The sequence below is a fragment of the Phalacrocorax carbo genome, unplaced genomic scaffold (genome assembly GCF_963921805.1).
Source record: "Phalacrocorax carbo unplaced genomic scaffold, bPhaCar2.1 SCAFFOLD_84, whole genome shotgun sequence".
Classification (NCBI taxonomy): Eukaryota; Metazoa; Chordata; class Aves; order Suliformes; family Phalacrocoracidae; genus Phalacrocorax; species Phalacrocorax carbo.
This window is the reverse complement of record NW_026990531.1, coordinates 47,711-65,558: the sequence shown is the minus strand read 5'-3', so window position 1 is coordinate 65,558 and position 17,848 is coordinate 47,711. Positions and strand designations below refer to the sequence as shown.

Genomic DNA, 17,848 nt, shown 5'->3' with positions numbered 1-17,848 from the left:
ACGGTGTGCAGAGAGCCGCTCTCCCGTCACAGCGCTCACGACCTCCAGCTGAGGGCCACACGCCAGTCAGGCCAGGCCACCTCTCCCTGGAAGAAGAGAAAAGGCTGGCTAAAGCAAACTCCCAAGAGAGGGTTGAAAACAACAGGAAAATCACAATCACTGCCCCTTTGCTTCAACAGAAGTACCTCACAGAGCAAGAGAGCCTTACCGAATTCCAGTCGATTATTGAAAATCACCCACTGAATCCTCAACCAATGCATCGTAAAATGAACCACCTTATTATTTTGCATTTGGACTTGGCATTCCTGCACTGAAGAATTCTGGTTGTTTGGGATAAAGATTACAATAGATTGGTCTCTAGTCTTTATACCATATTCAGCTTGGTTTTGCTAGAAATCATCTAAATACATATGAGAATACATCTCCTAAAGCATAATTCAAATATGGCAAAATCTCAGCCAATTCTTTTCTACTTTACTAACTTTGCTCGACACACGCCTACTTTGGGCAGGGATTTGGACTTCAACAAGGAATTACCTTAAAATGGGCACTGCGGGAGCCAATTTCAACTTTTACACACGCTGATCACAGAGAGAAGTTAGCACATTTAGTTTCACTGAACTACTTCCAACACAAAGGGAGTATTAACTCAACTACTGCACTTACAGTCACACAGAGAGATTCTACATGGTCTTCACAGGTGCCCGGACACCCAGGCAGGCCCCCAGCACTACCTTCAGATCACCGACAAAGTCAGCTACCTCATCTGCTCAGCCGCTCTCAGCAGCTCTCCCGGGACACTCCTCTGCGTCCTACTAAATACTCTGCAAACCTGGCTGCAGCGCCTAACAGGGCTTTCCTCTTCCTTCTGTTTTTAGTCAGGCTAGGAAAGAAAAAGCAGGGGGGGTTGCCTCTCTAACACTGTGGGAGAACTAGTTCTGCACGGGATGTTATGATGGTACAAATAAATACAGCCCAAAACCACACCAGGACTTTTTTGTAAACTGCCTTTCATTCAATTAGGAGTTGAGGAGGGCTCACTGACTTGCCCGTGTTATTTTAATAGCTCAAGACTGGCGCAGGCTGTTGTCCTTTCAAAGTTTAACTCTACTAATGTTTTAATGTTAACATTTTTCATCATTTTGTCATAGTTCATCCTTTCTGTTCTCTCAAAACCTGACGCACCTGAGCAGCACCAACCTGACACAGCTGATACTGTGACCCCGTGCCTCAGGTCACCTCCAGGCAGTAACAACTTCACAGCAAGACCCAATTTCAAGGAAAAGGCTCACCTCTGGAAAACCGCCCACGCAGCACAGAACCTCGGGTGAGCTCATCTTCCCCAAGAGCCTGAATGGTCACCTCGGGAAACGGCAGCAGGCTGCTCGTTACCTGAGCCGCGAGGTCTCGCATTCTTCGCTGTGAATAGAGAAGAAAATGCAAAAAGAGGCTCCTGACAGCCATCGACATTTTTCAGATTGACAGAACTTTCATCCCTTTGCCGTGAATAATCTCCCGTCCACCTCCTGCGGCTCTTTTCCTTAACAAAAGGGCACTCAGGACAGGTTTGGATCTCACAGCAGAGCAAAAGCAGAATCCTTTGCTTTTCTGATGCCTACGAGATCACCAACAAAAAGGGACGCAGGGGTACTGACAGGATAAACAACACGGGAAAAAAGCCCAAGACACTGGAGTCAAGTCAAGCGAGGCGGCACGAGTCAGAGAGTGAGTTTTGCATTAAAAAGCTCCAGAAAATAAATAAAAAAGAACAAGTTGAGAAATTACATGTTTGAGCAGAATCACATCCAGCCAAGTCAGTGTTCTGGGATGTCACTGTTGACTGACATGTAGTACATGAAAGTCAGATTCAAAGGCCAACAATGTTACGGGCTTACTGAAGGAAAAGCTAAAGATACGGTCAGTCGCAGCTGCAGACGTGATGTCACAAACCAGGTTCACTTCAGTGCCACCAAAAGAGAGGCCTTGCTGCTGCCCCCATCTCTCCATCTGCTCCTTCCTTCTGCTCCTGTATCCCTGTGCCTTCCCTTGCCCTGACCTGCACACGTTTTAGAGCTCCTTAGGAGCCACATTAACTCCCCAAGCAGACAGGGAACGCACCCACAAGAGCAGAGAGTTTTCCACCAGCTTAGAGAGTGAAACGGGGTTGCAGAGAGAGCCAGCAAGCATAAAAGCCGGCACAAGGAAGGAGGCAGGACACTGCACCGGGGAGAAGGAGAGGGGATTTGCCCATCTCCATTCTGTGGCCGTAAGCCGTCCTGCTAGCTCATGCACGTGTGAAACCACACACTCACTTTGCAAGGAGAGCTGCAAGAAACCCCTTCGCTTTTAGAAAGGGCAGCACCCAAGGCACTCTCAGTCAGCTCTGGACTCCCTCGTGCACGTAGAGGCTCACTCTCGCACGGAGGGAGGCTGAGGCTGACGGGCGTCATTCTTTCGCTCAGCCAGATGTGGAAGCTAAAGTGATCTCAGGGAAGCGTTACTTGGTGGTCAGAGAAGGGACAGCATTGCCTGACACTGCTCGGGTCACATTGTCTAAGGAAAGAGGACAAAGAGTGGGAAGAAGCCAAAGAAGAAGAAATGGAAGAAAAACTATGCTCTGTTGAGAAAAACAGCATCCGCTTTGTTGAACAGCAGGGAAAGATCACAATTATAGAGCTTTTTGAATTACTATTAATGACTGGCTCAGTGACATTTTCCCCAGAAATACAGCCTCCAACAGCCCCGATCCCGTATCTGATGCAGACCACAGATTTCATTTCCCTTTAAATGAAAAAACCCAAACCCGAGACACATCAGCATTTGACACTAGAGCCACTTTACCCAGCTGCCTCCTGTGGTTATTCTCCAACACGACTATTCCTGCAGGCAGGAGCTGCAGTCCCTCTCCAACGCGGCAAAGCTAGCAAAAGTTCCTCAGGTCACTCCTGAAAGTGTGCTCTGTTGCACACTGCTTGGCGTACCTGGACAGGCGGGCGCAGGCGCCGAGTGTCTCAGGGCAGAGCGCACACGCAGCCGTCCCGACAGAGGCAGAGCCCAGGGAAGACAACGTTCCCAGTGCTCCCACAGCGCTGGCCCCTCGCAGCACCAGTTCCAGAGTCACGGAGTCACAAGGGAGAGAAAGGCCTTCCGGAATCCCTGGGGGCAGCTGGTCCAGCCCCTGCGCAGGCAGGGTCCCCCAGAGCAGGCTGCCCAGGGCCAGGGCCCGGCGGCTGCTGAACCCCCAGTGCTCAAACACACCCCTTGCAAACAGCCGCCCGACGAGGGGAGCTGCGGAAACGTTGGCAGCCCACGCGACAGGCCCAGGGGTTTGGGGACTCGCTCCGACCAACTGAAGTATCCTCTCCTCCACACCAGTAAAACACCACCACACCAGCAGGGGCTTGTCACCATTCTTCCTCCAAAGCTCTGTCCGACGGATCACTAGGTAGAAGACACAAAGTTAAGGGAAGCCTGATTAAGTTCATTTCACTGCCTTAAACCAGCAAACCCCAGGCATTTGGAAGCAGGAAAACGAGCTGAAGCAGGCAGGGAATGAGGAGCCGCCCTCAGCAGAGCAGGACACGGCACCGTGTGCCCAAATGCAGGTGACAGCTGCCAGCCAAGGCTGACACAGCCACCCTGACTGACGGGCCTAAGGCGGCACTTGAACTACCACGCTCAGCCCCACACCCCAGACGGGGGGTCAGCGGTGCCGACAGGATTAAGTCCTGACTGACTCCCGACAACAGACGCTGACACTGACTGACGCCAGCCAGCTGAGTCCGGGCAGGCGATGCTGGCCGACTGACGCTGGCCGACTCACTCTGGCCGACTGACGCACGGCTCGGGGCCTCCTTCTGCCCTCGCACCTGGGCATCACCCCTGATGGAGCTGGGCGGGCAGAGGGGTCCCTGGCGCGGCCACTCATACCTGTCAGGCAGAGCTCGGGAAGCTGGAGAGGCCCCTGACTAGTAGAGGCGCTACTTAGCGACACGGAGCCGCTACTTAACAACAGCTGAAACAACAGTGTGCCCTCAGCACTATGCCAGCGACGCTGAAGGACATTAACTCTATCCCAGCTACAACCAGCACAGCTCTGAAGTTTTTAACCGCCTCTCCCATGGAGAGGAGTGTGGATTAAATGTCCAGCTCCCCGTTGGCTGCAGACCACAGGAAGGCACCAGAGATGGCTCTATAATTTTGTGTGAGGGAAAGGGCTGGGGACAAACCAAACGCGTTTGATATCTAATACTGTAATCACCTGCGCAGTTAGGCTCTCTTCTCAAACTCCTCCTTCCACCTGTCAAGAGGATTTAACTACATAAGTAAAAAGGGAAAAAAGCTTCCTGCCTTTTTTCCCTTTAAGTGAGAAAAGTCCTTTCCTGTTCAGGCTCTGCTTAAGTCTTAAATAGAACTGGTGACAAAGTAATTCCCTGATCTCCTCTTTCTGCTTTCAGAAGATCAGATGTGATGTTTTGAAGTAACAACCATGGGAGCTGCACTTACATCCGTCACAGGAACTGTTTCCACAGCAGGCACTAACAGCGGCATCGGACATTGTATCTTCACAAATGAGACACAACAACTCATCTGGACTAGGATCACCAGAGCAGGATGAGGAGGAAGAAGAGGGCGATGGCTCCTCTGGCAAAAAGGGAGGCTTTTCCTTCTTTCCTCTCACATAAGCTTCCCTGGAGGGGGAGAGGGCCTGGTGGGAGAGAAAAGTTTAAAGATGGCTCAAAGAAAACTCTTCCAAGCTTTGGATTTTATCGAAGGAAGAGAACAGGTGGAATTCTTCTCACTCCACATTCGCCTTCTAAAACATAGGCCTTCAGATTAAACTACTCTTCTAGAGCCACAACACCAGAAGAGGGAGGGGGGAACAATATTCCTGCTGCAGAACTCTCCCTTTCCTTTGACCAAGCAAGAAATTAGCTCAGACCAGAAAAATAACTTTTTGACAGCTAGAAATCAGGTGAAATGAATCCCACCTCTCCTTTGCCAGGCGGCAAATGTACATTGCAGGCGCAGCACCAAGTTAGTCTCCGATCAAGTTCGTCTCTGAGTGATTACATTTTAGAAAGGGAAGGAGCCTGTGTTACAGCTTCTCCAGAAGGAGATCTATGGCAGCAAAACAGAAGTGCTACCAAGCGCAGTTTAAAACAGCTGCTCCTCTCAGCACACAGGAGTGTTTTCTTAATTTAAAGCAACAGGAAAAGTTCCGTCTCTTCCACACACGGGAGTTCATAGAAGTCAGAGGGGGAGGACATCTCAGTCCAGTGGCAATTTCTTACGTTTTGCAAGGAGCCTTTGCCACATCAAACAGAACCAAAACGACCTCTCAAAGAGAACGACTCTGCTACAAACACCACCCAAATGCTCTGCAGAAATACACGTTCTTAGCACAGCACAGGTTTAACCAGCTTCCAGGGGCATGAACACGGGGACCACCCTACTGCAACATGAGACAGTATCACAGATTTTAAGATTAAGACGCAATGACAGTGCTTCCTCCCCCGTCACTGCAGGCGCTGGCCAGTTCGGTTGCATTGCCACTCACACTTCTGCGCATGGTTTCTCTTGTTCACTGCTCGGTCAGTCCAATTCATTCCATACCTACGCAGGAAGAGCTGGCATCGCGTATTTCCCACTGCTTGTCAGCACAGCACCCTTTGGGTTGGGATCTTTCACCTCCACCATGGAACTCCACGGAATTCCTCTGCTCTTTCTATCTCTGGGAACAGGCTCAGAAGTTTTGTCCTGCTAAGAAAAGAGGTGCAGACTTATCTCGTCTGAAGAACCACGTTTAAAATGACATTTCCATGAGTATTTGAAGCAGCAAAAGCCTCTCATCCTCTCATTTTACCCAGCATAAGTGTTGCTCAACTAAAATACTCCTTTGCCTCAGTGAATAGAGCCGGGATGTTCCAAAGGCTTGGGCAGTGTTTTGGACTCGCTCGACATTCTTTGGCTTAACTTCAGGTTCCCTAAGGGCGAAATATCCCTCAGCTCACCATCCACTCAGAGAAGGGGCACAAACCCGCTCCTCCTCCAAAGCGCAGTGCAGAGTGAGAGCTTAATTCCCTGCTCTGGATCCGTCCCTGGGGAAACTCCTATTCGCTACCTGGGTACAAAGGTTGGATTCACGCCTCACGCACACACCTTCAGTGAGTAACGTTCAATGGCATGAATACTCAGCCAGAGGCTTGGGCAATTAAAACACGCAGCTATTCAATAGGTGGGGTCAGCAGCAACATCTTGGTTATATACGAAATACTAAAAACCGTGAACCGTCATTAAAGGACTTGAAAACTGAAAAAATTTCCAGCAATATTGAAATATATAAAAAGATGCAAGCAAGCTCTAAGAGGGCGATTGATGGACTTATTTAACGTCTATGACCTGGAAAAAAGAACGTTTCACGTTTATAATTCCAGGTGTCCCTTGAATTCTGAAGGGCTTTGCAACACTGCCTTAGAACCCCTCGATTTCAGTTTTACTGAAATAAACTCAGCAGTGTTTCTTGAGAGCTCAGGCTCAAGTGCAGCTTTACCACAAGGAAAAAGGGTAACTGTCCTCTTTCTCCATTTCCAGCCTATCGAATTATATCATGCCCCAAGCCCCAGGTAAGCTTACGCTAGGAAAACATTATCAGAGAGACACGTGACTCACTGCTTATCGTCTCCTCTGTTGTTCAAAAGCGCAGAGTCAGATCTCACAGTCGGCGCGGAGGGACGGACCGCACGGAGGGATGGACCGCGGGGAAGGACGGACCGCACGGAGGGACGGACCGCGGGGAAGGACGGACCGCACGGAGGGACGGACCGTGTGGAAGGACGGACGGCACGGAGGGACGGACCGAACGGAGGGACGGACCACGCGGAGGGACGGACCGCGCGGAGGGACGGACCGCGCGGAGGGACGGACCGCACGGAGGGACGGACCGCGGGGAAGGACGGACGGCACGGAGGGACGGACCGCGCAGAGGGACGGACCGCGGGGAAGGACGGACCGCGCGGAGGGACGGACCGCACGGAGGGACGGACCGCACGGAGGGACGGACCGCGCGGAGGGACAGACCGCACGGAGGGACGGACCGCGGGGAAGGACGGACCGCACGGAGGGACGGACCGCGCGGAGGGACGGACCGCGGGGAAGGACGGACCGCACGGAGGACGGACCGCGCGGAGGGACTGACCGCGGGGAGGGACGGACCGCACGGAGGGACGGACCGCACGGAGGGACGGACCGCACGGAGGGACGGACCGCGGGGAAGGACGGACCGCGCGGAGGGACGGACCGTGTGGAAGGACGGACCGCACGGAGGGACGGACCGCGGGGAAGGACGGACCGCGCGGAGGGACGGACCGTGTGGAAGGACGGACCGCACGGAGGGACGGACCGCGCGGAGGGACGGACCGCACGGAGGGACGGACCGCGGGGAAGGACGGACGGCACGGAGGGACGGACCGCGCAGAGGGACGGACCGCGGGGAAGGACGGACCGCGCGGAGGGACGGACCGCACGGAGGGACGGACCGCCCCAGACCCGCGGCGGTAGCTATTGCAACACTCTCGTGTCGCTCTCGTTTTCTCTCTCCCCCCGTTCTCCCTTTTTTCTCTCTTTCTCTGCTTTTCTCTCGCGTCTCCGTCGCTGGCCAAATGAAGGGACTTGGCACTTTGATTCCGTTTTGAGTCTTAGTTCTGTTCCCGAGAATGTAGAAGGAACCTGGCCACGGCAACACGTTGGAGTCAGTCAGAAGTTAAGCCCAGCCGCCCCCAACCTCCCAGAATTACCTGAGGTCGGTTGGAAAGCAAGGGGGTTTAACCTCTGCCAAATTGTTCAGCCCGACAGTGGATCGTGACAGACTGGTAGGAGTCTGCAATGGAGCGAAATGGCCAACTGGGCTTTTCCTTTGTTCCAAAAGGGGGATCCGCCATGTGAATCCGCACCGTCCACTTGCGGGGAGCGCTCGGGGTGGTGTTCATATCTGGCACCATGCTAGAGGACTCATGAAGAAGGAAGACTTAAAAAAAAAAACCAAACCAACCAAACAAACAAAATCTTAAACAAAAAAAATGCGGACTTTTTTTCCCTTACGATTCAGGATCCATCTTTGTCTTGTGTAACTAGGTCATGGCACACCCTATGTCAGCAGTTAACAATTTCGAATGCCAAAAAAAGTAAATACATTCTTTTTAATTTTTTTTTTTGTTCTTGTTTTGGGGGTTTTTAAGCTTTACAGAGCTCTCTGATGACTGAGCAATAAATTTTAAAGAGTATTTCCTGTATTAAACACTTGATTACTGGCCATTTTTATTAACTCCTTTGGTGCTTATAAGGTAATGTTTTAAATATTAAACATAGAAATAGTGCATTCCGGAAAAAAACAGGCAATTTTACTATGATAAGCTTTTTTCTTTCTTTCCTCTTACGTTGTAAGTACCCAATCCATTCTGTCCTTGCTAAGTGTAGTTTTCATGTTAATGTTACTGAAGTGGTCCTTATTGCTAAGCCTTCATTTGCATGTCTTACGTTTTCGTCTGCTTATCTAAACCAATTTATGCTTTTTGAAATATTTTACTTATAAAGCAAAATACCTGGCTAAGAGATGCTTAAAAGTTGTTTACAACCAGTAAACGTTAGCCAGGTGTTTTCACACTAACATGTGCAGCCTAAAATTGTTAAGAACATTTTTAACGTCTGCGTGCTCTGTGGAAAAACACTGAATGTCCTTTTTATGTACAGAGTAAATCTGCCACAGGAAGGTAGATTTAAGCCTCGAGTAGGAGTCCTCGATGCGTACGGTCAGTCAACATAGCTGGACAACTTTTTCTATAGCTTTTTTTCCCTTTTTTTTTTTTATGCTAGCCCACTGCCAGACAAAGATCCGTAACTATCTTGTCAAGATCCGCTTTGACTTGCAAACTTACGAGAGAAGTGGTGATCCAGATCATATATTTATAGCCGTTATTTAAAAAAAAAAACAAACGCGTTAACTTCACCTTCAGAGCTGCTTTCAACTATGGTGCGCGGGTAAGTAAACCCTTTTGCCCTTGCAGAGAAACATATAGACCAGGCCTGTGCGGCTAATGTTATTGTCCTGGGCGGAAAAATCCTAATGGTCGTCTTTAGGAGCGGTGGCGATCTCCTTCGCCTCAGATACATCTAACAGCGTCTCTAAAGCGTCTATTTTTCAGGGAGGGATTTCTTTTTCTGCACAAAGTGCTTGGTCGTCTGCAGCCCTGGGTTTTGTTTTTGGGTTTTTGGTTTTGGCTTTTTTTTTTTTTTTTTTTGCGGAGAGACGCCGTGAATCCATTGCAGGCGTTACGTGGCTGTTAAATTTGAACGCACACACACAAAAAAAAAATCTGCCTGCGAACAGTAAGATGTTACTGAGGTTGATTTTTTTAAAAGGCGAAAAGGCGTTGGTGGTGGTGGTAAGGATCCCTTACATGTTTTATCCGTCTAATTACTGAAGCTCGACAAAAAAAGCAACAAAATGGGGGGGTGTTTTTCAAGACGGTGAGTCTTAATGGCGGATGTATCACTAAAAAGCACTGTAAAATCCTTCATACCGAGAGGCAGTGACTTGGAGAGAGGGGGGAAAAAGGAGGTCTGGAAGTAAATGCAAAATGAGGGAGTTTCCTTCCAAGTGAGGGACCCTTTGCAGCCTGAGTTTTACAGTTGGAGAGCCGTGACGCAGTTGATATTCACAGCAGTTGTGCTTTAGTGCAGCCACCCAGCCCATTAAATGGCCTCCCCGCCGAAGTCTGGTGGTTTTATTATGTGAAAGCCTGCGGAAGCACCGTGTCCCGGGCGCCGGGAAGGGCGGCTGGCAGCGGGCAGGGCGCTCCCGGTCGCGCTCCATGTTGTGTGAGAGTAGCCGCCATCATGGCTTCTCCTTCGGTGCCGCGTTCTCCTCAGGGCTGGGGCGGCGGCGAGGCGGGCTCTCCCCCACTGCCTGGCGGCGCTTCGCGTCCCGATCACTGGAGGGAAATGGCCTTTTTTTTTGTCTTCCCCCCCCCCCCCGCCCCAGTCTCCTTTTTCCCGCCCCCCCCTTCCCCCACCACTTTGTGAGGGGTTGTGGAAGGCGAAGCCGAGGAGGGAGCGGGGCGCCTGGCAGCTTTTTCTCCCCGCGGCTGCCGCGCACAACATGGCCGCGCCGGGGAGCGCCCTGCAGCAGCGGGAGGCAGCGCTGCGGGCGGCGGGGTTGGCGCCGCTCCAGCCCGGCCGCGGGAGGGGGGGCGGGCGCCGGCCGGGCAGGGAGGACAAAGGCAGCTCGCATTAATGCAGGCGAAGCCCTGGGTGCCTATAAATAACGCCGCCCGCCCTCGCCTTCCTCCCTTCCCCCCGCCGCAGCTTCCCGCTCGCTGGCTTTTATAAATGCCAAAAGATGAAAGTATCCTAATGCGGGGGGGGGGGGGGGAAGAGGAACAAATAACAGCCTTCCCCCCCCCCCAAAAAAAAAAAAAAAAAAGAAAAACACCCAGGCAGTTGTGGAGGGGGGGAAGCCAAGCAAATGAGCAGCCGGCGCTGGCCGCGGGAGGAGCAGGGCGGCGTCGCCAGCCTCCCCGCCTGGAGCGGGCTGCGCTGCGCCCCGCCAACGCGCCGGGGGGAGCGCGGCCGCCGCTCGTCACATGGCTCTTTGTTGTTCTCCTTCTCCTGCCCCTCCTGGGCTTCCCCCCCCCACCTCCGCCATCGCCCAGCCGCTCCGCCGGGGCAGCCGCTGCCCTGCCTCCTCCCGCCCGCAGCCGGGGTGGGATGGCCCGGCCCGGCCGGCCTGCAGCGCCCAGCTCTCCGGGCCCGGGCTGGCGCGGAGCCGGCTGCCGTGCTGCAGTGCGAGCCGCCATGGCCGTCTGAGGTGTTACATGTGCCTTTTTTTTTTTTTTCTTTTAATTTTTTTTTGTTCTTTCCCGAGCAGATTTTCCTGCAGCTCGCTTTGGGTGGAGGCGTGGGGGTTATTTCGGAGCTTCACAAGCCTCGCTGTGCTCTGCGGGGAGCTGCACCTTGTGCTCCACTGCAGACCCAAATTAGGTGAGCTAGGAAAGCCTGGCTTGAGCAACCACTTCAGAGGGCAGGACAGGGAGGAAAAGCAAACACTTGTAGAGAGGTGGCCTCCCTGGTAAGGCTAGAGCAGGACCGTCCTGCGGACCCTGTGGGAGGGAGAAGGTAAGTGGCTACTTGGCAGAGGCTGCCTGCGGGAGCGGCATGTGCCGGGCAGGGTGCGCCCTGCTCGCCAGTTCCTGCGGCTCAGGACCAGCCGCTCCGTGGGTTTGTAAAACCTGTGCTGTGGTATGTGCCGAGGCTCAGGGGTGTTTTCCTGCGAGGGAGCAGGGTGCTGCCGCGAAGGAGGCACCGCAGCCTGCGCCTTTCGCAACGACGCGAGGGATTACGCTCATCTCTTCATTTCTTGTTCCCCCCCCCCTTCCTCCCCCCCCCCCCGGGTCAGGCTCTGTCGAGAACAAGCGAGAAACCGTCCGCACAAAACATAACACGTATCCATGGAAGGGAAAATAAAAAAAATGTCTGCGCACTGCCAGGCTGGCTTTAAAACGCTTCCTCTGCGCCCCTCTCTCGGGGCCGCGGCGCTCGGAGCCATGGCTCGGACCGCCCGGTCCCTGCGAGACGCGCCTTCCCCGGCCAGACCAGCTCTGAGCGCCTGGCCCTTGCTCCTGCCAGCAGGGTAACTGCCTTCCTGGTTTACAATTGCTTTAAATAATAATCTGCTAATAAACTTGGAAGAAACGGTGACGTTATTCTTAGCTAAACACCATTAAAATGTGCTTCCACTATTTCTCAATAGAGGTGAAAAGCGTTTCAGCTTCCTGGAAATGGCCGAAACAGGCGACGTGTAGATCAAAGTACGGTGTAGATCTGGGCTCGGTTTATGCAGGGGTTTTTTGAACTGTAATGAAAACGTTTCTGCAGCTTGCATCATAATGAGTTAAGTCAGCACGTAAAGTGATTTAGAAAAAGCAGATTTAAACGGCGTCGGCTATTAACTTTCCTGGGATTTAAAATTTCTGTTTAAATACCTATTTGGGTATTAGTAATATCTGCATTGAAACCTTAACGTTGGTCTGTTTAACCCTGAAGCAAACTAGGGTATGCCTAACACAGGCTTTGAACAGATTCAGCCAGACCATAATACTGTGGGAGCTTAGACAGCTTTGTCTGTACTTGCACCTCTCTGCGCATTTTTCCAGGACTATGATCTTTGTCTGCAATTAATCATTGTTCAGGACGGCCGTTGCCGATGGTAGAATCCATGAACTGCTCCAGCTGGGAGAGGTCCTAAAGCGTGTGCCTGGCGCCGCGTACGTGCAGACCAGGGCCAGAAATTGCTGGGGCAGCAGGCGTTGTACAGGGAGCCCGCTTTGCGGACCCAGTGAATTGTGTGGGTCCTCAGCACTTCTGGAAATTGTTTTTCTAAGTCTGAGCTGAAAATTTATTTCCGTTTTTTAAGAGTTTCTAAATGACTATAATGTTCAATGTAGTTTAAAAGTCATCAAGGCAGTTGAGACCGGTTGCACTCCCGGAGTGGGTGGTTTCATGGCTGAACCTCGTATCTGAAAAGCTAAATGTTCTGGTACGGCGTGTTTAAATCCCAGAAAGGTCAAACCAGACTTTCATACTTGAGTTAGATTGACCCTGGTTTACTGCATGAGACTCTCTGGAGGAAGAAAGAGATCTTTCAGGGGAAAGGGGAGGGGAAAAAAAAAGTGTTTTTTTTTTCTCTCTGAACAGCTTGTGGTGACTCTCTGCACATTCTTGAAGCAAAGGGGTTTGTTCTTGCCCACAGTGTCCCTCCCCTGCATTGTGGAGTGGAAAACTCTTATGCTAATTATGTCACTGTCTGTTATCAATAAGAAGTGATTTAATTTCTTTGGCCAAGTGTTGCAACAAGAGCAAATTAGATTGAGAGCCAAGTGAAATGAAAAATATGCAGCTGTTCTGCCAAACAATGATCGTGACTGCTTACAACATTTTGTTTTAGACTGGCTTGTACACAGAATCCTTTATATTGAAGGTTTTCGTGTCACAATCCACTGCTTGTGCAAGGAAACTAGATTAATAGATTATAAAGGACAAAAGAGACCTAGGTTCATCTGGTTCAACTTCCTGCATTATGCAGGTCATGAGATTTTTGCGAATTTGTTGCTTTTTCTCATTTCAAATAATTTAACTACAGCATTCCTGCATCTTAGAAAAATATCAGATTTTCATTTTAAAATGGGTTGTGAGAGAGAGTAAAATAAGAGTTAGTAAACTGTTTCCATCAAAATCTACCTGACAGACTAGAAATCAACATACTTTTCTAAACTTGTCTAGTTTCTGCTTTCGGTTTCTGGATGTTGCTGTATCTCAGCCTGCTTGACGGAGGAACTCTCCATTATCAGATTTCCGTCCCCGTGTAGCTGTGTACAGGCTGTTTAGCTGAGCATTTAACACTCCCATCGCAGACTTGCAGAGCTCCCCCTTGGGTCCATCTTTGCTAATCCTGTAATAGTTCTGTTGCGGTTTCCTATGAACACTCCAGTGTTTCACTATTTCGGTCTAGGCAGAAGGGGACAGAGCGATCAGCAGTGATTGTACCCGTGCCAGCAGCCCCCCTGGCTGAGGTGTCTCTGTCAGGCATCGAGGGATTACACCAGCCGTGTTCAGCTGGTTTCCCAGCATGGCTCCTAAAATACTCTCAGACCTGCTCCTTCTTGGGATGGCATCCCTGTCCCATTGGTTTGTGCTCTTTGTTCGGAAGGTACAGCTTCACACTTGGCCCTCTTGAAAAGGGCAAGTCCTTAGGCAGCATTGCTGCTTGCAATGGCTTTTTTTTTTTTTAATACCCCTTCCTGCTACTGTTGAGTGTTGCCTACAAACTTGATTGGTAATGATTATTACCAATTATATTTTCATCCAGAGAAACAACTGCTTCTGTCTCCACTGTAGGAGTTTCCCGGTTCCGGGTGTGTGCACACCTCAGCTGTGTCAATATTGTGTCAGGAGGAGGTCTGAATGTACACCGTCCTCTTGCCACACCCCAGTTTTGTGGGAAGAAAGCCCAGTTTAGGAGCTGGAAGGGAGCCAGGAGGCACGCTGCGGCATTTCCCTGCCCTGGTGTCTATAACATAGCCAGTAAATATGTAGGGCCCAAAACAGGTAGTTGCAGGACCCATAAAAGAAAGATGACAGCTCTAGGACATAGTGGTTACAACTGCATTTTGAGACCTTCCTGCTAGATGGATTCTAATCCAATTGATTATGCCTTCTTGCTCTCATAATCCCGTAAATGCTTCACAGGCGTTGAAGTATGGCACATGAGCCCTCTTGCAGAAATCGTCTATTAGTGCTATTACCATTTACCACTGAACCTTAAAATTTCTTGGAAGTTTCTCTGTCAGCAGCTAAACTCATGAAGCTTTGTCTCCCATGGATTTGTGTCTGTAAATGCCCCCGACAAATATTCCAGCTCTTACCCAGTCTTGCTTGCCCTGTCTGGCTGAGCAAGCGGTAACATGCTGACTGGGAGCTCCACAGGGGCCAAGCCAGCAGCAGTACTGCCCCTCGGTATGGGCAAGGGCTGGATTCTGCCTGCCTTTCCGCGACACTACGGTGGTGCCTATACTACATATTCTAATCAGCTGTTCATTCAAGACCTAAATACGTTTGGGACTTCTTCCCCACTGCCAAATTTGATTGAGATTGGAGGAAGGAGAGGAAAAATTACATAGAACAACACAGTCACATTAGGCTGGTTTATTTTTAGGAAACCAGGCTAAGAATATCAAAGGAATATTGAGTGGGAATATGGACAGGGTATTTGCGTGTTCAGTTTATTTGCCATTAAATTTTTCATTTCTTCCTAAGAACAGCAGATGATCTGTCTAGGGAATTTCTCAGCCAAAATAAGCAACCTCCTGATGGATTTCACCTGTGTCCCAGCATGCTCTGAGGATGCATGGGATGTAAGCATTGAACAATGATGGGGAATTACTGCTCTGCTGTGTTGTTTGGCTGCCTGGGTGCAAAGAGGAGTATGGTGATACCCAGTATTGGAATAAACATTTATTTTGATTAAGATCCATACAACTTTCGATGGACATGTTGGATATTTGCCACGGCTGGGTTTTTTGGTTTCTTTTTAAACTGTATCTGTCCACTGTATTTCTGCTAGTTTTATGACAAAAGCCACCTGTGTAAGATAGGTAGTGAGTGCTTTCAGAGATCTAATAATTTGTGAGCTATAAACAAATAAAGAAGCTGTTTCAAGACTTGACCTGCAGAATGCTTTGTGTTGCTTCTTGCCTATTGAAATGCAGCTGCTATTGAAATGCTATGATCCCATCAGAATGTACAACTGGTTATTTTTTAGAATACTTTAAAGCTTATAAACTTGAAATAAATCAAGAAAGTTGGTAATTCTAATCAACATTCTAAAGTCACCAAATTAGTAAGCACTTCAGTTCAGTGCTTCATGGCCTAAACAGCACAGTTAAAAAAAAAAAAGTACCATTTAAAGAACTTGGGCATTCACAGAGCTTGCATCAAAAGGAAATGAAGATACAAATTAAGTAACCTAAAAATATATTTATGCATCAAAATACTTGTGTATCTGGACACCTATCATTAAGCAGTCTAGATGGCGATGGTAGCTGGAGACCTGCGAGCCTTTTTAACATGCAGCACATACAGGGAACATTCTCATCATAAGTGATGGCATATGAAATGTTGCAGCCGGAAAAGTGATGACAAAGATCAAATGGAATGAGTTTAGCTTACAAATCGGAGCGGTGTCCTCTAACTGGTGTGATACAAACAAGGTATGACACAAGGCTGAGACAGTTCTGCCCTTGACATTGTTGCCATTGCTCTCAAATCTGCAGTTAAGGATCCCCGTCTTGATTTATATTTTGACAGAACAGTTGGGAGTGCCCCAGCTGGTTCACTAAGCCACGGTTTTCAGCCGAGTGGGCCAGAACACCATGCAGAATTAGCGAATGCTGTGCCAGCCATTGCCTTTCTATGGTGCTGCATAACAGCAGCTCCCAGTTGCTAAGCAGCTGCAGAGCTGTCCTTGCCTTCCCTAACAATCAGCTGTACTATGGGAGCAACATGGGTTCCCCTTGATCGGTGGAGAGGAGCCGGCAGCATGAAAACAGGAGCAGTGGCCATAGCAAAATTGTTCCTTTCCTGGCTGCCTGACGGGCCCCCTGGCAAAAATGCTGGAGTGAAGTGAAGGGACACTTGATGGCCCAGAAGCAGGGGGTGGCGGGGAGGGGGGAGGGAGAGCCAGCATATGTGCACAGCGGAGGTTACAAAGACAGCAGATCTTAGCAGAGCAGGGGGTGCGCACCGAGGAGAAAGAAGTGGGAGAGAGGCCAAATGCACAGTTCGGAATGAAAAAGACCCAGGAGGAGAGTGCGGCATATGGAGAGGGGAAATAAAGCAGAACTTGTACAGCCTGCGAATAATTGCATAGAAAATAGCAGAAGAGAGGGAAGGAGCTTGATTCATTACTGCCCTTCACCTTGTGGAGACAGCTACTCCTGGGAAGAGGAGGTGTGGAATACAACAGCATCGTTCGTATTTCACAGTGAACTGTAGGTTTTACATTTCAACCCCTGCCATTTGTGGTTTTCTTGGTGCATAGCCCCTGCCTTTTGTTTAGACTTTATTCCTGCAGGCTCTGTTCTTATCTTTGCCTAGTTTCTAATTTATTTTCATACTTGCTTTAGCCTTTATTGTTTTTTCAAGGTAAGTCTTTAAATACCTTTTCCACATACTTTAATTGTTTTAGCCTTCAAGAGGGTAGGCCATTGCTAAGTCCTAACTGAAGTTAGTTTCCACTAAACCCGCAAAGCCATCACTGCTTTTCTCCCCCTGTCCCTTTGGGAGCTGCTGATGGGAGAGCAGGGTTCCCTTCCCAACACCTTCCACTGCAGGTTGTCTTTCATTTTCCCTGCGCAATGCCTGCCAGCAGTCCGGAAAAACTTGCTGCTAGTAGCATGCAGGAAGTGGTTCCTGTGGCAGTAAATTATCACAACTGCCTGACATGTTGCATAAGGGGGGGTAAAAAAGTGTCACGAACATCTAGGGGAGGGGGGGGTTGTGACCAAAAGAGATTCTAGTTCCACCACTGCTCAGCTGTCCACATGAAAAAACACTTCATGGTTTCAGCACCTAACATACAATTGGCTGCATAATAGGAAATACCAGTAGAGCTGGCAGTGAAGCGGGGTGGCTACGCATTCCCCTTTCTGGCTCCTCCAGAGGATTGAGGGGCATATTTGCACGGGAGAGTGGGGAGAGGAATTAAAGCTTGTGCAGCTGTTGCCCTCCTCCATGGCCAGCCCTGGCTTGCTCGAAGGCCTGTCAACTGAGAACACTTTTTGCCAGGTCCAAAATTCGAGTCCTAAAAGGAAAACGGGTGCCCACCCAGATCTACAGTGGAAAGGATTTACCATGGGCTCTGTGTGTGTGTATTTCAAGCCAATAAAAAGCTTGACAAATACTCAGCCAGATGTGTTTTATACTTGGAAGATTTTTGTCGAAGATACCTCATTCGGAGAGACACTATATTTGCTTCTTTCCATTTGTCTGGAGTCCTGTATCTTTGAACAGGCACTGTCTATACTATTGTTAGACTCCTAAGACCATTAAAGGTCTAGGGGCACTGACACAAGTAGATTCAGCCGCCTTTCACAGGGGCATTTTTAGCATTATGAGAGTTGTAAGTTTAATTAGAATCGTTTTAACCAGGAAATCTCCCCACCTTAAGAAATCAGAGCTACTGTGTTAATCCCAGTAAGCAACTGTGAACTTGACAGTGTGCCTGTTGTTACAATGA

At 49.8% G+C, this 17,848-nt stretch overlaps 1 long non-coding RNA gene across 1 annotated transcript; it reads left to right on the top strand.

Annotated features, from left to right (window-relative positions):
* The first annotated feature begins 7,536 nt into the window (after positions 1-7,536).
* On the top strand, positions 7,537-15,277 carry LOC135311422 (uncharacterized). Its single transcript, XR_010371057.1, has 2 exons — positions 7,537-8,183; positions 8,872-15,277. It is a non-coding gene; the product is annotated as an uncharacterized LOC135311422 (long non-coding RNA).
* The last annotated feature ends 2,571 nt before the right edge of the window (positions 15,278-17,848 follow it).